The 19,030-nt window shown below is 39.0% G+C and overlaps 1 protein-coding gene across 4 annotated transcripts in view; it reads right to left on the reverse strand.

Moving 5' to 3' along the window:
• LOC105423187 (ring finger protein 220) overlaps nucleotides 1-19,030 on the reverse strand; it is a 150,568-nt gene that overhangs the window by 6,603 nt on the left and 124,935 nt on the right. The window lies entirely within an intron of this gene.

Here is a 19,030-nt window from a genome sequence, read left to right on the forward strand (position 1 = left end):
TTACTTTTCGCGACGAGCCTCGTCCTCGCCGTCGTGCCGCGTGCGTCGCATTAAGCCCAGAAACGAGCCGCGAAACGAAAACCACTGTCGTAGGTCAACGCGGTCCGGCTCGTTTACTCGCAATTTACTGCCCCGTAAAACGGCGAGTAAAAGGAGGGAAAAAGAAGGGACGAGAGGAGAAAGAGGGTGGAAAGGGGAAGGGGACAGCTCGAGGAAGGGGAAGAAGATGGAAGCCGAGGGAAAAAGAGCGCGATGCGAAACGGCCGCGTGCCCGCGGTAATCCAGCGGGATACTTCTGTCTCTCGAGGCTCGAATGCGCGCCAGACGCACTCTCTGACGGGAATGCATAATTAATTACGAAAGCCTGTCACCGCCGCGCGCACCCCTCCCCCCCTCCCGCCCCACCTCTCCGCGCGGCCTGGCCGCGGCCGAGGTAAATGCATAAACTTATAGGAAAAGTTCACGGTGCCGACGTGCCGGATTCCTCCGGTTGATTTTAATTACACGTTAATCGCTCGTATCTCAAGGTGGCTTCATAACATCGCCGCGTGAGGTAGGATGCCGAAAGCTTTTATACGACGGTAAATATTTATCGCGAGTCGCGAATAGCCGCGGTGGAGGAGGAAGGTTGGGACCGGGATGCCGACGATCGTGATGCGTTTCGATGCATCCATCAGCGGATGCCACCGAGTTTTATTCAAACGGTTTATTTCAAGGGGACGATTTATTTTACAGGGCAGCTCTTCCCAGCGTCTCGCGAGAGACCGGCGGCGGCGGCGACGGCGACGTCGTCGTCGGAGAGACGCGCTTAAATTGTCGAATCTAAATTGAAATCTAAGCGTGTCGGCTCTTTTAGGGATAATATTACAGCCACGGCACAAATTTATCGACTGGGCACAGCGCGCGGAATTATTTAGAAGCGATTTATAGACCGAACGCGGCGAACATTTGTCACATATTGGAATTTACGCCGAAGGACCCCGAAGAGACACGTTGGAATCCCATTTACGTATTGATCACATGACCAACGCGACGTGCGTCTTTACGACCGTTTAAAATTGTATCTTGATTTACATAACACCGTAACGATAGCGGGATAATGCGGAAATATGGTAAATATATTTTCTATCTTTAATGAGAAATAGTGGAAAATAATCCACTTACAACTAATAGAAATAGACGACTGCATTAATAAAATTGATTTAATTAACTTTAGAACAGATAAATTATTATTAATCTTATTTAATTCAAAATATTAAAATGTTGGGGCAAATTAATTAGTGCATAACTTTATTATTATTTATTATCAACAAGAGATTGTTTAATTAATTGTACATTAATCATTATTTATGCAAGTAACGATATTAAAAAAAATTGTTGTATCTAAAATATGCGAAGCTGATTTTTATTCTTCGATCAGCCACAAGGAATATACCTAGGCACTTTGCATAATTGGATGCCACAAGTTTTCTTCATCGGATATAAGATACTAAGACCACATGATAAAATAACGCGAAGTCGACGATGCGTGAATGCATACGTGCACTTTGCATGCACTTTGAAATTCCTGAGTAATAATCGCAATCTATCTTGCGAAACGCGATAACACGGGATAACGGAAGTCGGCGGAATTAATGTCGCGACGACGCGATGAAGAAAATCAATTCGTAAACAGAAATGACAGAGATTTATCAATCGTATTACGGATAATTCCTTTCGATAGTTATACCCAAATCTCTTCCACTTAATCCTTAAATTATCCTGGAGAAATTAATTAGAAATAATTTCAAAAAATTTTCCTCTTTACGCAATTGACTAATCCCGCTTTATAAATAATTATTAAAAATCTGTTATTAAAAATAAAAAATATTCATCTTTTCAAAATTTTCAAATCTGTAAATTTTGTGAATAAAAAAATTTTTTTAAAAAATTAAAATTTGTCTGTTACGACACTCGCAGTAGTAGTAGTTATGATATTACAAAAAAAGGGAGGATGGGAAGAAAAAAGAAACTTTTTATAAAAGTCTGATAAATATATACAATAATTTTGTTAAGTTACAATATGTTCATCCTAATTCCAATAGTTCTAAAATTACCGTCGTTTCAAAATTAGCCTCGTTACTCACACGATGAAATCTCTCAATTGCACTTTCCTGTAATAATAAATCGCTCTTCGTCTGCTACAAATGGCCATAAATAGATTGGCTAGATTGACGAGCGATATCAGGGAAATCTAGTTAGACAGGCATGTCTGCTTATACGAAATCGATGTCAGAACGAGCGACAAATCGAATTATCATGTTTAAAAATGCGTTTTCCTTCCGGTGATAAATCCGCTAGCTAAAAAGCCAGCGAAAGCTTTAATCAGCGCGCTACTGTAATTTTCAATGCAGTTTTATTTTTTAATAGGATTTCTCATTTGCGACACGTCGATTGCCTGATTAGACGCTACTTTACCAATAACTTTCTAACTGGATTTTCTCTCTCTTCTCACACTCTAACTTGCGCCTTTGCTATAATAATAAACATATTATTTGCAAATATATGAAACTTTATTACATTATAAATTAATCATAATTATTCTATGAAAATTTTATGTAAGAATCTGTAGAGTAATATTGCAAAGTAATCTTTGCATAATATATATTTGTATAATTTAACAGAATTTTATTATCTATTTATTACATACAATATATATGAAATAATATATTATTATTTTAATTTATGATTGCGTCTTGTTTGTTATTGGCAGCGAAATACAGCAGATTATACAAAAAAAAAAGGAGTAGAAATATATATATATCAGAAAAAAATATTATTCCTCACACGAATTCCATAGAGCGTACGAAAATAAACGTCTTGTTGAGGGCTCGCACCTGCTGCTATTTTCCGACGATAACGGCAAGTGACGTTTTCTTAAAAAATAAAGAAAACTCGTGGAACAACAGCTATTATGCATCCAAAAAATTTGTTTCTATATCTCTCCATAAAATTCTATTATTTCAATTTAAAAAAATAAAATATTAAAAAAAAAAAAGATCGTGTGCATAAAAACGATAATATAAAATAAAACAAGTTAGTTCTTAACCTTTTTCAATTTTTATCGCTTAAATATAACCGGATGGCGATTGGCTCGGTTTGTTTTGACAAAAGACGATCTAGTAATGCCCACAGCCATGAGGATCTGATCGCGACAAATGTTTCACGTCCACAGCATAAAGACAGGGATATCCCTCGCCCTCACAAATCTTGACCCTCAAGGGTCGGCTTGTAAAAATAGACGACGGGCTCGCGATGTTCTCGTAGTTTCCGGAAAGAGAGAAGATGGGCTTGTTCGCGTATTAAATATACCGACATTTTTAATGCAAAAAAAAACTTTTGTTAATTTCACATAGGATTGCTTTATTGTTTAATAATAATAATTATTCAAATTTGGAAAGATAAAGCTTTCTAATTAAAAAATTATTTATTAATTAATTTCTTAATAAAATCAATTTTCCTACAATCAAAAAAATACAATAAAAAAATTTTATTTATAATTCATATTCTGTTAATAGAAAAAAGCAAAGTGTATAAAAGTTTTAACAAAACCATTTAATTATTAATATTTTTGCTTTTCGAATGATAAATTCAGAAACGTTGTTACATCAAAATTGATAACTATGCAATATCAATCATTATTTTATAGAATATACATTTATATATTTGTTTTCACTTTCGTAATTGTGACTATATAATTTCAACAAAATTAATAAAACATTTTTATTTTATAATAAATTCTTTCGATGGTGGAATTGACGAGGTAACGCTCATCCTCGATGTTGCCTTCAGTATTGTAATATCGATAAATATCATCAGCTATGGTTGACGATGACTTTTAAAATTCCTGCTTGTACGATGGAATATTTACTGATTGCAATGGCAGTAAGCAGGGTAGGAAATGATATAATTTGTTTCCAGGCTGCAAATGCGCACGAAACGTTTGCAGTACAAACATGGACGCTATTTGACGAGCACTGGATGCATTACAATGTTTTAATATTTTACGTTTTAATAAAATGCTTTAATATTAAAGCTTATCCCCGTATGCAGTGTAATGGGAATTTCATTGAAAATTAGGTATTTCGTTAATTGGATGATTCCGCCGTGATTTCCTCTGGCGGACGCGGACATTATTCGATATAGTGTCTATAACTGCGTTTGTATAATTTTCGCGTTTTGTCCGCATAGCAGCCTCATTAAGTATGGCACTTTTATGCGGATAAATAAAGGCATGCGATATGGTCCGACGACCAAAAAAAAAAAAAGAAAAAAAAAACGAAAAGCACGATATTCGAGCAAGAATTTGTGACGTTTAATATGTGTAGACATAGACAACGTTTATGACATGTAAAATTCCATAAAATTAACAAAATTTATGTATATGCAAATCATTTTTCAGAGATATTTATGCGAACCAAATAAAAATACAAATGTTTATTAAATAACATAATTGTAAAACTAAAAACTAAATAAAACTGAAATTAACGTTATGCAACACCTCGAAAAACATAAAATTATAATCTTATACCAGAATACAATATGGACACATATAAATGATTATTTGTAATTAATCATTTAATTATGTAATCATTAAAAAATGCGCGAATTAAAAATGTGTAAAGAAACAAATTATAAGGAAACAAACAATGCATGATCAGAAGAAAATAATGAACAAGAATCAATGTTTTTTACGGATTTTTGATTCTGAATCTTTCAATCTAATTTTTATTTTTAACACCATCATCTATTTAATTTAATTTGTTAATAGATTATTATACCTAATATCACAATTAATAAAATAAACATTAATACATACGTACATAAGATTGGATAAAAAAAATATAGTATATAATCTAACTTCCTTTAGAAAAACAAAATTTGCAATGTGTGCACAAATTTATTTGTTTTATATTTGTACAATGCCTTAAGAAAATATATTTCTTAACTATATAGTACAGTAGGAAAATGTACGTAAAATTTTATATTTAGTTTTACGACTCGAACGCGCCTAAGTGTCGGTCCACAATAGATGATTTAAGCCTTTAAGAAGTAAGAAATTGATCAATTATAATCGAATATGAAAAAAATACTCGACTATAATTGGTCAATTTCTTACAGCTTAAAGATTAAATACTTGTTGTGGACCGACACTAATGGATACCTCGCATCTTCTCTTCCGCTGTGTCACGAAAAATAGCGAAAAACTCATCGGGCAAATATATCAATCTATAAATTTAAAAACCAACTTTATTCACCCCATTTTACGATGCCACATATATTTTTAGATTAAATTAAATGACTGTGAGAGATAATAAGAAAGCTCGATTGAATAAATGAGAAAGAAGAGGACATACCAAATCAGCTGGGCGCGCGGAATCTTATCTCCACCTCGATTGGCCGTTAAGAACAATGTAACATCTTTATTTACCCCAAGCCTTTCAGCTCGCGTCCGCGCGCGATGCTGTAATATCGCGATGGCCCCCTCCCCCCCTCCCCCACCGTACACACGGCCGCGTCTTTTTACTTCGGCGTCAGGGTAAGTAGATGGTGAGCGCCTCTTTTAATTAAAGATACGCGACCGCTCTATCTCGAGACCACCCCGGTGCCGCTCTAAAGGGGACTAAGTGTAAATGATAGCGCAGTTATGGTCACGACTGGAGAGATAGTCTCCAGGGGGAGGGCGCGGTGGCATTGTCCTTTAATCGAATGAAAGGACTCGCGACGAAAAAAAAATCGAGGACGAAAGGAATTCCGACGATAGTTTGAGAATTGAAAAATCTTCGTTTCCTTCGGTTCCTTCAAAAATTCCTGATGTTCAAGATATTTCTGTTGGCAGCGAACGATGGGAAATTTGAAGACTGCTCGCTACTTTAGCTCTTTTGTTACATCTTTTCTATTTCTTTATCCTTGAATTGAAACGGAAACTGTGACAAAACTATTACAAAAATACTATGTATGATGTCATATTTTTTTAATTCTCAATAAAGATATGCTTGCGAAAAGCAAAGCAATAATTTCCAGAGAGAGAGAGAGAGAACTGGGAAATGTCGTACATTGCATTTATGAGAATTCCGCAACTTGCAAAAGTGAAAACATTTCACGGAAACGAGAAACGCGTGATAAGACTCAAAATAAAGATACAACTCGAAGAGGTGATAAGAATGAAGGGTGCACTTCGAGGAGAATGAACGAGATGAAGATACAAAAGAATCGCGGCCAGCTGCCGACATCTTTTTCTTCTTTCTTCTCTCTCGACTTTCTCTTTTTCTTTTCGCAGGTCACCCCGCGTACCACTTTGCGAAAAAACGACGTCGCTTTCATTAATTATATCAGCGGAGGTCCTTAAATGCGAATCACCCCCTTCGGCGTTCTTCTGGCCGTTGATGATAACAGTGATAAGATTATGCGAGAGCTTCTTTCGAAGTCAGTTACATGTTTGTAGATTAGAAAAAAAGCTGCGAATGCTTGATCGACAAGCCATAAATATTTGAAAAAAATTATATACATATCTTTCTTAAATAACAAAATAATAAAATATATTCGTAAAAAGACATTAAATCTTTACACACAAATTTCCTCTATAAACAAAAGTTCTTTTTATTAAATATACCAACATATTGATTAACTTTAGTCTAAAATTAATTAAAACTTTGAACTCTTTTCTTTAATCCAAATTAAGAAACTTATTTATTTTCTATACAATAGGAGAGATAAATATTTTTATTATCTTAATTAAAATCCAAAGATATAAATTATTACTACCTTCGATATTTCAAATTAATTTATTTTCGCTTATGTAAAATTGGATAAATTTGATGTGATCAAGTTATTATAATTGTTCCTGTGATCATAAGTAAGGACACACTTCTACTCGTAATAGCGAGAGGAAGTCGAGAAAAGACGAGAGTCGATTCAATATTCATAATTCACCAATTTCATCTGACGCGAATATGAAGTATTGCCGATCAATCGGATTAAATGTCGATCACTTCAATTTACGGAGAAGTAGAACAACCGAGTCTACTTTCCCAAATCAAAGTCTATTCGAGGGCACGATATTCAATTATACACTCAATATTCATAATTCAATGTTCACAATGTATCATTAATGAGATCAGTGGGGAATAAAATGTAATATCATCGATTGCACGCCTAGTTATTTCAAGACAAAAATATTTGTGTCTCGTTAATTTTAATAGATTTTAATCATACGCATATGCTTAGTAGACGCGCACGGAAAGAAATCAAATCACAAAAAAATATTATCTTAAAATATATTAATATAGTAATATTATCGCGAAGATAAATTAAAATAGAACATGATTTTTATTTAAGTAAGCGTCGCAGTTTTCAAAAAATAAAAATAAAATGACCGGGAACAAATTTTCGGAAATAGACACAGAGAATAAGTCTAACAGGCACCGTGCGGGAAGTGCGTTGCCGAGGAGCAGTCCGGATATTTTCGTGAAAATATTGCGAGAAGCAACTTCGCAACACGTCGACTAAGCAGTACAGCGTGCAGGAAGCATCTAATACTTGAAATTCGCACGGGCGCTTCTCTTTTATGGAACCTCGTTTTCCGGGGACGCGCCACGCGCGTTTCTCTCGTCGTTTATCCGGGGAATGCCGACATTCCCGAGCAGTTTAACATATCCCACGGAGCAGTCCGGCAAACACGTCGCCCTCCATCTTCCCTTCTCTCGATACTCCTTCCCACCTACATCTCGTATTTCTACATCTCCTGTGCGGCAGCACACCCGCCTCCTTTTCCCTCCCCTTTGTTCTCCAAAGCGGAGCGCGTCTACGTGAACTCCGTTCTTCCTTTCCCCTTTCAATTAGATGCGCTCGCAAATTTATGTCCGCGCCCGTTTACCGTATACTCGATATTCCGATTTTCCTGCCTTTATTGAAAGGGATATCTCTCCCCCTCTCCCCCCCCCCCCTCCCTCGTGAGAATTTCAATTGAAAAAATAATCGCGCGCGTCGCGAGCTGCAACGCGACATTTCGCAAGTTCATGTAGAAAATATAATAGAAAATATAACGTTTGATCAACAACATTTGACATTTTTAATATCCGCTGGTTAGTAATAATTACATTGAAACTCGCCCCGTTGCTCGAATAAAAATATCTTGAACCGAAGAATTTGTTTTCGAGTGCGAACACAGCGGCAGTTTCGCGGACGACGACTGCGTAATGGCGGGACGAGGAGACATTTGGCTGCAATTCGAGCACTGCCTTTCGGGGGTTTATGGCTCCCGATTTGGATTCCTGACGCATCGGCCGCCATCTGAATACCTCTTTGATTTAATAGAGAACATCAACGTGAATTCGAAGGACAACGCGAGGCGCGATGCGACGCGCCTGCGAAGGGGTGAAGCGCGTTCGCCAGCGGGGATGAAAGGCCCGGATTTCCTAGCCTTATGACGATAGGAATTATCCCTCTTTCTCTTAGTAATTACGACACGTCAATCCAAATACAAATTTTCATAAATAAATGCAAAAAAAAAATATAAAAAAGAAATCTTTTGCAAATAATTCTCAGAAAAATTGAGACAATTGTAACCCGCAGAATTTATAATAAGTCTATCAAGAATTTTTTAATTATCTTATTGTAATATTTTAAATGCAAATTGGCGCAATGCACATGATTCAAAAATTACGAAGAAAAATTACGGCCAAAATTTTAAAAATCTCGATTTATTGATATATCTTGAGAAAGAAAATAATTTAACAATTGGAAAAATAAAACGAACATCAATTCAATCGAATACTCATATTTTAAATGATAACCAAACGTGGCTTAAAACAAGCGAAGCTGAAATTCTCAATATTATTCCACCGGGCCATTCCGACCGATCTATACCGCGAGCCGCGAATTTGCCGGGCCCGTCGATTTTTTGCGTACGTATCCGTCTCGGATTTCACGGCCGTCAAAAATCCACTGCGTTTCAACTACGGCGAAATACAAGCTGCGGGGTAATTAGCCCGGCGATGGCGGTGCAGTATTTACGCGCGTTTAATCCGGATAGAGCAATTAGTATATATCGATGGCGTGGGTGGTGTACAGATGTACGGCAGGCACTTGTAACGGCGGTGTGGCACCGCCACACGCTGTAATCCGGTTTTAATTAAATAACTGAGTTCGCCCTCGAGCACCACGGGCGAGAGTCCTGGTGGAGGTTCCCGCCACCCCTTTCGCGAGTCGTGTGAAGCCGAAAGAGTTACAACGGGCGGCGGGGACCGGCACGGCCACCGAATGTCAGGCATTTAACCGCAACTGTTGTCGTCTCGACACGGCGTGGGGGTTACGATCTCCGCAAGTCGGAAGCGCGGGAGAATCACCCCCGGCAACGGAGGGGGTGAAACGCGCGTATCCTCCTGTCCCATATGTGACGTCTTGTCAACGAGAGATTTATTCGCGCGAGGACGTAATCTTTCTGACGATTTCATCAGATCGTGTCGCATGGAATTACAGTTTAATATAATAATTTAAATTAATGGATTGTAATTTAAATTAAAAAAAAAAAAAAAATTATAATTCTCAGTTTTTTACTCTTGTATAAATATTTTTTTTTTTTTAAATAAATATTCTAAAGAAGCCGCTTTTAGAAGCACTTTTATCGATAAGAAAGAATGTGGTTTCGCGAATTGATGATTTATAAATACATTATAAAAAAAACACAAAACATAATAAGAAAGTGCAGCTATATTGTAATATCAAGATATCTTCTGTGTTCATTGTATTGAAAAATACATCGCAGACGGCAGATTTCACATTTGATATTGTCCTTATCATCTTTGAATATTTTAGGCCTGTCTGTCACGCGTGCATGATAAATTGTGTTCGAACGTCGATAATGGCGAAAGTCACGTTGGCAAAATTTCGAGAAAAAGTATGATTAAATAAAATTATGGAATCGATGCACTTCTACAAGATTGAACGCATTATCGAGTGCGAACGTTTGCCACCGGCAGGCAAAAATAATTAATCGCTCTTTCAACGACGACGGCAATTACATCCACCATTAGATCGGTCTTCGATTTTGTTGCTATCGAATTAAATTATTGTGAATTTAAAAGTAACAACGTGCGTGATGAACAATTACATAGAATATAAATTTCTGGCGGACATACATAATTATTAATGGACATTTAGGCGATTTAATCGAATAAATACGAATCTAAATTCAAATCTAAATTTCCAAGACATTTATATTTTTTATGTTAAAAACATGTAAGTAACGTGTCTAAAATAATAAATATGTCTAACTAACAGATAAAAAAAGATTTAAATAACGCGGCTTCTATAATATTCAATATTATATTTGCCGATATTCACATTACCATTCATCAACGATGAGATGAAAACTAACGGTGGAATTTCGCTTTTTCAGTTATTTACAAAACTGTCAATTTGCGTTTCACCGGCGTTTCTTCGATATCGCGTGGCGATCTGTTGAAAAACGGAAAATGCTTGGAATAACAGAAAGATGATACGCGACGGAAATCGTAGCCTTCCAACGATGGCTCTTGACCGGAGGTCAGAAAAAAATCGCTGAATGACGACGCACACAGTAAAATGTTCTCTCATGTGCGATATTATTAATCTTACTGGCCATTCGGGGGCTATGGGATTTATGCTATTTCTTGGTAATGCAAAAGAAAGGCATGATTACACGTGTAGTCCTGTTATATTCGCGGTATCTCCTTCAAATCTCTCACATTGTATTTCACTCATCGCGTTATTACGTGTGAATCGTCCGCCATGCATTCCGCACGATGTAATTTGAATAAAAAAAAAAAAAAATAAATAAATACTTTATCTCCTTCAGTAAAAAAATAATAAAATAAATATACACGTTTGTATTTTAAGGGATATTAAATGCAAAAATCACTCTCAGAAAATTATTTCCATAAATTCTGAATAAATGTAATATTGCGCAAAACAGCTGAGTATTTCCTAAGAATATTAAACGCGGCCACAAGCACTCTCATCGCGGCTCGTCAAGCTTATTAAAAAAATCCGACATTGGCTGTGGAATAACCCGATATTATGTCGATATTTATCGTACATGCGGGCAACGAGACGCGCGCCGCGGGGAGGATACCATCAAATTTTTCCGACGCGCCAGCTCAAACCCAAACCACACCTGCTTTTACGGAGACCAATCTTTAAGGTTATTTACACCGTGCGTATAATAAAACCTAAAGCAATGGAATATATAGCCTTTCAAGAATTAAAAGCCTTCCGTTTTATTACTTTTATGCAATTAAGATTAACACACAATATAAAGAGCCGGTTGATACACGTTTATTTTGTAATTTAATCTCGGGGCATCGAAGTGGACCGTGTAAATTCAGCTTTAAGCGTAACATTGTGCAGGCGTATATCGTCGTCGGTGCCCCGCGGCGACAGGTGAAGACGCGACGCGGGGGCACTAAAGGGCTCGCGGCGTGACGAGGAGCAATTATTACGGGATCCAGGCGAAGCCTGGCGAATATCGTGGGGGGGGGGTTAAGGATCATTTAATTAGCACTAAACGCTGAATTTACATCGGGAGTAGCCGGGCTTTTATATCTCGCGCTTTCCCGCGCGGACTCGACGATCGTGATTTTCTTGCACCCCCGACTGCCGCGTTTATTTGCAACGGGCAGTGATAAGGCTCGATTGGAGTGATATATCGAGTCGTTCGGCACTCGGGCCTCTCTTTTTCTTAATTAATATCGCGATAAAAGAGAAAAGCGCGATTTCATCGTGCTCGACGTCGCGAAAGTTATCTGATTTACTTCAAGGAACTTCGAGATTTTTCCCTATTGCCGTTTGCTGATTGTCGAACAATGCCAATATTCCCGTGACATACTCCGTCTCTCTCTCTCTCTCTCTCTCTCTCTCTCTCTCTCTCTCTCTCTCTCTCTCGTCTGTGATGACCGATTTAATTATCGTTAGTATACAACTTGACCTCCCCGCACGGCGCATATCTCGCGTACAGCAAGTCGCGATCAAGGCGGCGAAAGGCCGCCGTTTGTTTAATTAAACACGCGAAATTCGAGTTTACAAATATTATCTTTTCGGTGAGTTCGCGCGTAAATCCTAGCGTTTAGTGGTTATTAAAAGTCCCACCGTCGTTTCGCGGATGCGATTTTAATAACCCGCGCGCCTTAAAAGGCACATCTCGCTGCCGCAGGTAGAGAACTAAGTAAGTGGATGTCTTAGAATCCTAAGGATTCCGTACAGACTGTTTCAAACGAAACCCCAATGAAAGAACTACAATTTGTAATCGCAAAAATTCACAAGGGGAATTGTCTTGTCGACAATTCACGATTATCCTGACGTACGATTAAAAACGTCGATGATGAACTTGTTGCGAATCTCAAAATGACTCTCATTTTGACAAACAAACGTTGGCATGAGTTTTGCCTCGTATATTTACGAGATGCTATTTATTATACTTTATACGCATTATACATAAAGGTGCATATTTTTAGGTGAATTTAATAAGATTAAAACACAATAGTTCTATCACGTCACGTGTCACGTCGCGTTTTGGATTTTTTCATCGCGGTTCTGAAGGAGCCTGTAGATCAGCACGAGACTGCTCGAGACGATGACTCGGATGATCCTCCCTGACATATTTAAGAACTGGTTCCTTTTAACTACGGCGTCAGTCAGCGCCAGTCAGCCTAAGCGAGAAAGGTATCTGTCGCATCATCTGCCAGACGCAACGGAAATATATTGTCGGCCGGCAGTAAAATTTAAACGACACCGATACGCGAACGATAAGTCGTCGAATCGCGAGACCGCCTTAAAACCGGACGCGGCGATCGGACAATTATTTTATATTATGCTCCATATCGTTGCGCGCAAGCGTATTTTTAGAGCCGGTTCCGAGTGCTTTTAACAGCGATTTTACATTCCCTTTCGCCGGGGCGAGGTGAGTGACACAGGGCCGAGAGAAAGAAATCGGCAAGGCGTTCGTTTCGGCTCTTGCCGAACGACTGGCAGTTAGAATATTTATATTTTCGTACGTGGGAGAGGAAAATTTGGATTTTCCACTACGAAAAAGAATTACACGATTTCTGTGATCCATCCTTCCTCACCAAAACTTAATTTTTACGCGTTAAATTTTCCTCGTTAATCGCATATGTTTGAATCGAATCAGAGAGATCGCGATCGAGCGTAACACACCTGTGTTACGAATGTATCGTCGTAGAAATCAAGTTTACAGAAAATTCTACATTGCCTCGCTATAAATATAATTATAATGCCTCTCTGATGCAATTACGGTTCTTAGCAAAGTCTTTTCTTCGCAGAATAACCTATGGGACCGCGTGAATAATTTAATGCGCTGCCTCGTAGGCTTCTGCGAAATAAGAGAGAAGGTCGAAAAAAGCGGGTCTTCGTGTGATTTGCGAGCAGATAATATTTCCATGTTAATTATGCCGCGAGTTCTCCGTCGGTTTCACTTGTATGTTAATATTCTCGCTTGTTGCGCCGGATATTGCGTTAACGTATCGCCACCGCGCATCTTTCGCCGCTTGCCGCTTTGGCACTTTTTTGCACGCCTCACGCGATAAGTCTTTGAGTAATGAAGCACTCAATTAAGATCGGTATCGCCGGGTCGACAGGTGCGCCGTTGGCAAAGTGAAAGGCGAACTCTGCTGCGATTTATTCGTTTCAATAACAATATAAAATAGCAAGATGACAAGTCAATGATTATTCCACCTATCTTTTTAAACGGTCTTATCAGCTTGTGATTATACCGCGAGATTATTATTATTATTATTATTATTATTATTATTATTATTATTATTATTATTATTATACAGATTATTATAGACAAATTAAAATTATCTCTCATAGAAGAAAAGATTTTACATTATAAGTAAATAATATTAATAAAGTTATGAATATTTGATATTGCAGAAATTTTAATAAAAAAAGTCAGAACTGTCAGATTCAAGGAAATGAATCGTCGAAAGGATCTCTCCATTCTTGACGATGGACACCCTCGGGGCGGCATGCTCGTTTCATTAATAACTTAAGCCGCGAAAACAATGAAGGCATGCGTTTCTTGACAATTAACCGGCCTAAACGCGCGTAATAAAACAATAACGGCCTGTTCTCAACAATCACGTTACATCCCTTTGGGGATTTACGTAATTGAAAGCCAATTGGCACGTTAGCTGAATTAATTGTACGTACGAAAATCGTTCAGCAAAATCGGTCAGCAAAATTACATCGCGAATAAAGAAGAAGTTAATATCACTTGATAATGAAGAGGCTGTAAAAAAGTTACGGCAATATAAAATAGCTTTCCTAATCTTCTATTACTTTCAAGACACAACATAATTCTCAATTCGATTTTTTTACGTGGTTTTTATCGTACATTTTATCTCTTTCTGAGTCCTAGATCTTTTCCTAAATCGGGACGTGACGTAGGATTAAACGCTGTGGTGCAACTTTTGTAGAGAAGCCGTGGGTTATAGGAAATAAAACGAGTAATATAACATCAATGTAACTGTCACGTTGCAGCATATCATATTTTAATGTCGACTCTCTGTCGACTATAAGAGATTTTACGTTTTTATCGCATGCATCGAAATGCATTAGAAATAAAGAATTAGCAAGATGAGTAAAATAATACATAAGGAAGTAAAACGTTGCAACCGTGTTACTATCGCGTATTTCACTCGACTGCTTCCTCCTTTCTGCATTCTTCTTTTTAACACGTTCATATAACCTGCGTTCATATAACACAAAGTTGTTGGCTGCTGTTTCTCATGGCGTGGCATAAATTCTCCATCCAGCACTATATATTTTCTCTTTTTAAATAATAATTATTTAATATTATTGTTATTATTATTATTATTATTATTAATTTAAATTTTGAACTCTAGGATATTTATTTACTTAAATTTGCTTAAAAATGAAACAAAATCAGTCGAATAAGTAAAATTTTGTCTCATAAATATTATATCATATTATATCATATAATATATCATATTTCATTTGCATTATCATTTCTTTCTAACGTTTCCCAAACTTCTACCTCTTTCCACTTGGAACATCTTTGTTATATCCATGAAATATCATATCGAGCATAGATAATACTGTATAACAGTCGGGATGATACGAGGCGAAGGCGTTCCCGGGAAGTCTCTCCCCGTTCATAGACAACGGCAGTAGCCGTTGGATTGTCTGCAGGTTACGCTAGATACTGCGCCATAAGTTCGGCAGTTACGGGGTATAAGAGAGCGAGGGTGTGCGCCTCGGTAAGTGCAACTCGCGCGAAAGGGGCCCGTCGACCGAGAGGACGAGAGAGTCCTTTCATGCATACCGTAGTATCCTCGTAGGATCCTTCCGTACCGTCTTACCTCCCCTCGCGCCTCGCGCCTCCACCCAACGTCTCGCTCGTCCCTTTTGTCTCTCTTTGTTCCCGGACGGAGGAAATTCGCTCCTCGCGTCGCTCCCGCGGAAATCTCTCCGGGTCTTCGTCCTCTCGTCTCTCTCGTCGTGGGCGCCTTCGCCACGCGAGGAAACATAAGCGCGAGAAGTATCCCACCGCGAGTTATCGCACGGTATGAATTTCACGTCGCGCTCGCGAACGTAAAACGACGTTCGGTCGCGCGCGCGCGCGCGAGGGGGAGAACGAGAGGACGAGAGGACGAAGACGTATTACGGGACGAGGCGAAAAAGCCCCGGAGGGTCGTCTAATTCGCTTTTACAACCCCGCGGCAGGCGGAGAGCTCGCCTCCGTGATCAAAAAACGTCACCTGCGTACGCAGGCAATCGCAGGCGAAGAGCGACGGCGGCCCTACGGCCGCCCGGTAATTCGAAAGAGATTTATGGGCCGCCGCGAATTCTCCTCGCCGTCGCGAGACACGAGAAACGACGGAAAAAGGAGAAGCCGAGGACATTCGACGGCCGCGCGCCGAGAGAAGCTGGCGATCGCGAGGAGGCATTCAATTTGCAATTGGACGATCTTATAAGGGAATCCATCCACTTGTAAAATCACTGAATCTTAAATACCGTTGTCGTCTTCGATTTTCTTACCGTTGACGAAGATGGGAGTATTAAAGAAGGGGAGAAAATTTTGTGGGACACCAATGGGATAATTTTAACTCTTAAGAATATTAGAATTAATTTATAAAATTATATCGGAGTAGAAATATCGGGGAATCATAAATAATATTTAATAAAATATAAAAAGATTTCTCTGCAACTGCACTAATTATGCTCGCGGACAATTCAATACTTTATAGGATACAAATTTATCGCGAGTCGTGTTTACTGATTCAACAAGTTTGAACAATATCATCAATTCCTTAGCGATCTTCTCCTCTCTCGTTCAAATGAACAAACAAATAAATAAATCATGTCATCGAGACAGAATGGCCGAAGTCTAACATCAACATTTCAGGATTCCAAATATTCTCTCGTTGATCCCGTCTGTTTTCCTTGCGCATCTGTCGAACGGAATATCTCTCTCTATGCCGTCCAGAAGCCCTCGAGCTCTCTCGCGCGCTTAATATCAAAGAGTCTTCCGGCGGTACACACGGTAGAATATCTAGAGCGTTTTCAGACGGAGCGGGAGCGGGAGCGGGAGCGGGAGCGAGAGGGAGCGAAGGAAGCGGGGAACAGAAAATCGAGAGAGGCAGTAGGGTTGTAGGGTTTTGGGAAAAAGCAGGGCGATGGTAATCTTTCCTTTGGCCGATGTGCAGAATCACGCGTCACCGCGTCCGCCGACGGTCGCTTCATATAGACATTCCTTTCTGCCTTCCGCCGCGCTTGTTCCTGCATCCTCTGCCCTTCCGGCCACCCGCACGCATGCACGCACGCACGCAGCAGACACGCGTCCTGATCAAGGATGTGTGAGAGAGAGAGAGAGAGAGAGAGAGAGAGAGAGAGAGAGAGAGAGAGAGAGAGAGAGATCGTCGCCCCCTCGTTCGCCCGAGGTGATTCGCTCTCGAGATTGCGGATCGTCGAAATGAATTTATCGCCCGAGAATTTGCGTAAATCCCGGCGTAACGAGAAACAGGAAGAGCAGTCCCGTCGCTCTGGATTTCGTCGGAACGACGCCGATGTCGGTGATAAGAGCGCGCCAAAAGGATGCTGTGAGCTCTCAGGTGATGAGAGTAGCTTGTGCTAGAAACGAAAGATGTCAGGATCTGAGAAGGTAAGGATGCGATCGTTGAAGATTTTAAATCTCTCTCTCTCTCTCTCTCTCTCTCTCTCTCTCTCGATTTAAAGATGGAAAAGATAAGTGCAGAAGTGAAAATATTAAAATTATAAAGAGGCGATTAGAGTTCAAAAATTTGAAAAAAATCTCGGAGAAAATTTTATAACAATATGCGGAATATTCTTTAAGAATTTAAGATTTAATGTTCTAAGGAAAGAAATTTAGAATAAAAGATATCAGGATTTAAAAAAAAAATTTTTTTTAATTCAGAAATTACTTGATAATAAAAATCTCAAGTTCCAAATCTGTAAATTCCATTGATAGCAATCACAAAGATTGTACGAAGCCAAGAATCTGAATAAAAGTTTAAAAGTTTGATTTTTAAAAACTACAACATTTAACTCCTCGAAATATATATATTTAACAATCGAGATAGCTGTTATATTCATACAGCTAACGGCACGATAATTCATAAATGGCAAAAAAAAAAAAAAAAGAAAGCAGTACAACGGAGAGATGACTATTCGCGAGCTCTCGGATCGCACGTCGCGAAATAAATCGCGGCGTGAGCGAACAAGGCGATTGCCAGGTTGTCGATGGGTGCTCGCAGCAGCCGTTAACTGTCGAGAGGGTGCGGGGTGAAGGAAGGGCGCACTTATATAAGGCGCGGTGATATATAAGGGATTTGTCTCCGCGGTACCGTCATACGTCATGTCGCAAATATTAACTCTGATACAGGCCATTCATTCACTTAATTACAAACAGCCGTGATTTAAGGGAGACCGTGCGGCGGGGGGTCTCAAGCCGAGGCACCAGTCAGCGTTTCGGTAGGTGTCCGAGGTGTGTAGCTGATACCGCGTAACTTTCTTTACGGTCCCTCATTTACACAACAGGACCCGGGGGCCACAGTTCGCCGAACTGATTTCCGTTTCCTGCCCCCGCTGATCGTAAAGTTCGCCGGGACGCAACGGCGATTTACGCCCGGACGCGGAAATACCGTTGCTCCGAGAGAAAAAGATGAGACGTGCGGTTGTAAGTGTTCCAGCGTGTCTTCGGCGTCTTGTTTCCGAAAATGAAAAAATTTCTCTGTCGGATCACTATTTTTCGGCGCTATACTGTGTCGTAAAAAAATTCTATTCTTCGATATACAACGGTATTATATAATAAAATTTAATTTTTTATTAATTTAATTTTTATAATGATTGATGATTTAAAATTAATACTATAAACTGGATATCAATGTATATCAGCGATAGTAAAAATTTGCAATATTAAATAGACGTTAAAAGCAAAAATGTAATATTGAGAAAATCAATTAATAATAATGTAATATTTAATGAACACTAAATACACCTCTTAAGTGCTATGATGCAAAGTTATTTACGGCTCAAGTAGCATAAAGAAAATAACGATCATAATAATAAGAGCAACATAATTAATAACCGTATAACTTTCAATGAGCGTTGCAGGTACCCAACGAAACGACTATTAATGTTACATGTAAGTCTTGCAGCAGACTTTTAAATGGCGGTTGTCGCTACAGCCACACCGACTTTCATTTCAATTACGACGCGTCCCTCATTGGCATTACGAGATGCTGTTTCGTTCAACTTTTTTTTCACGCCTTTCCACTTCGATGTTGTTTGTCAGCCGACATTTCTTTATCGGATCCTCTTCCTGCCGAAATCCTCCATTCTCCTCTCTTCTCTCTCAGTATCCGAGTGGCAGTTTGCACGTTTTGCAGGTAGCACGAGGTGGGCTATCAATATCAATTCGATTGCTCACGCAGGCTACTTTGTAATCTTT

Source organism: Pogonomyrmex barbatus, unplaced genomic scaffold, assembly GCF_055798465.1.
Source record: "Pogonomyrmex barbatus isolate J1 unplaced genomic scaffold, ASM5579846v1 scaffold2, whole genome shotgun sequence".
Lineage (NCBI taxonomy): Eukaryota > Metazoa > Arthropoda > Insecta > Hymenoptera > Formicidae > Pogonomyrmex > Pogonomyrmex barbatus.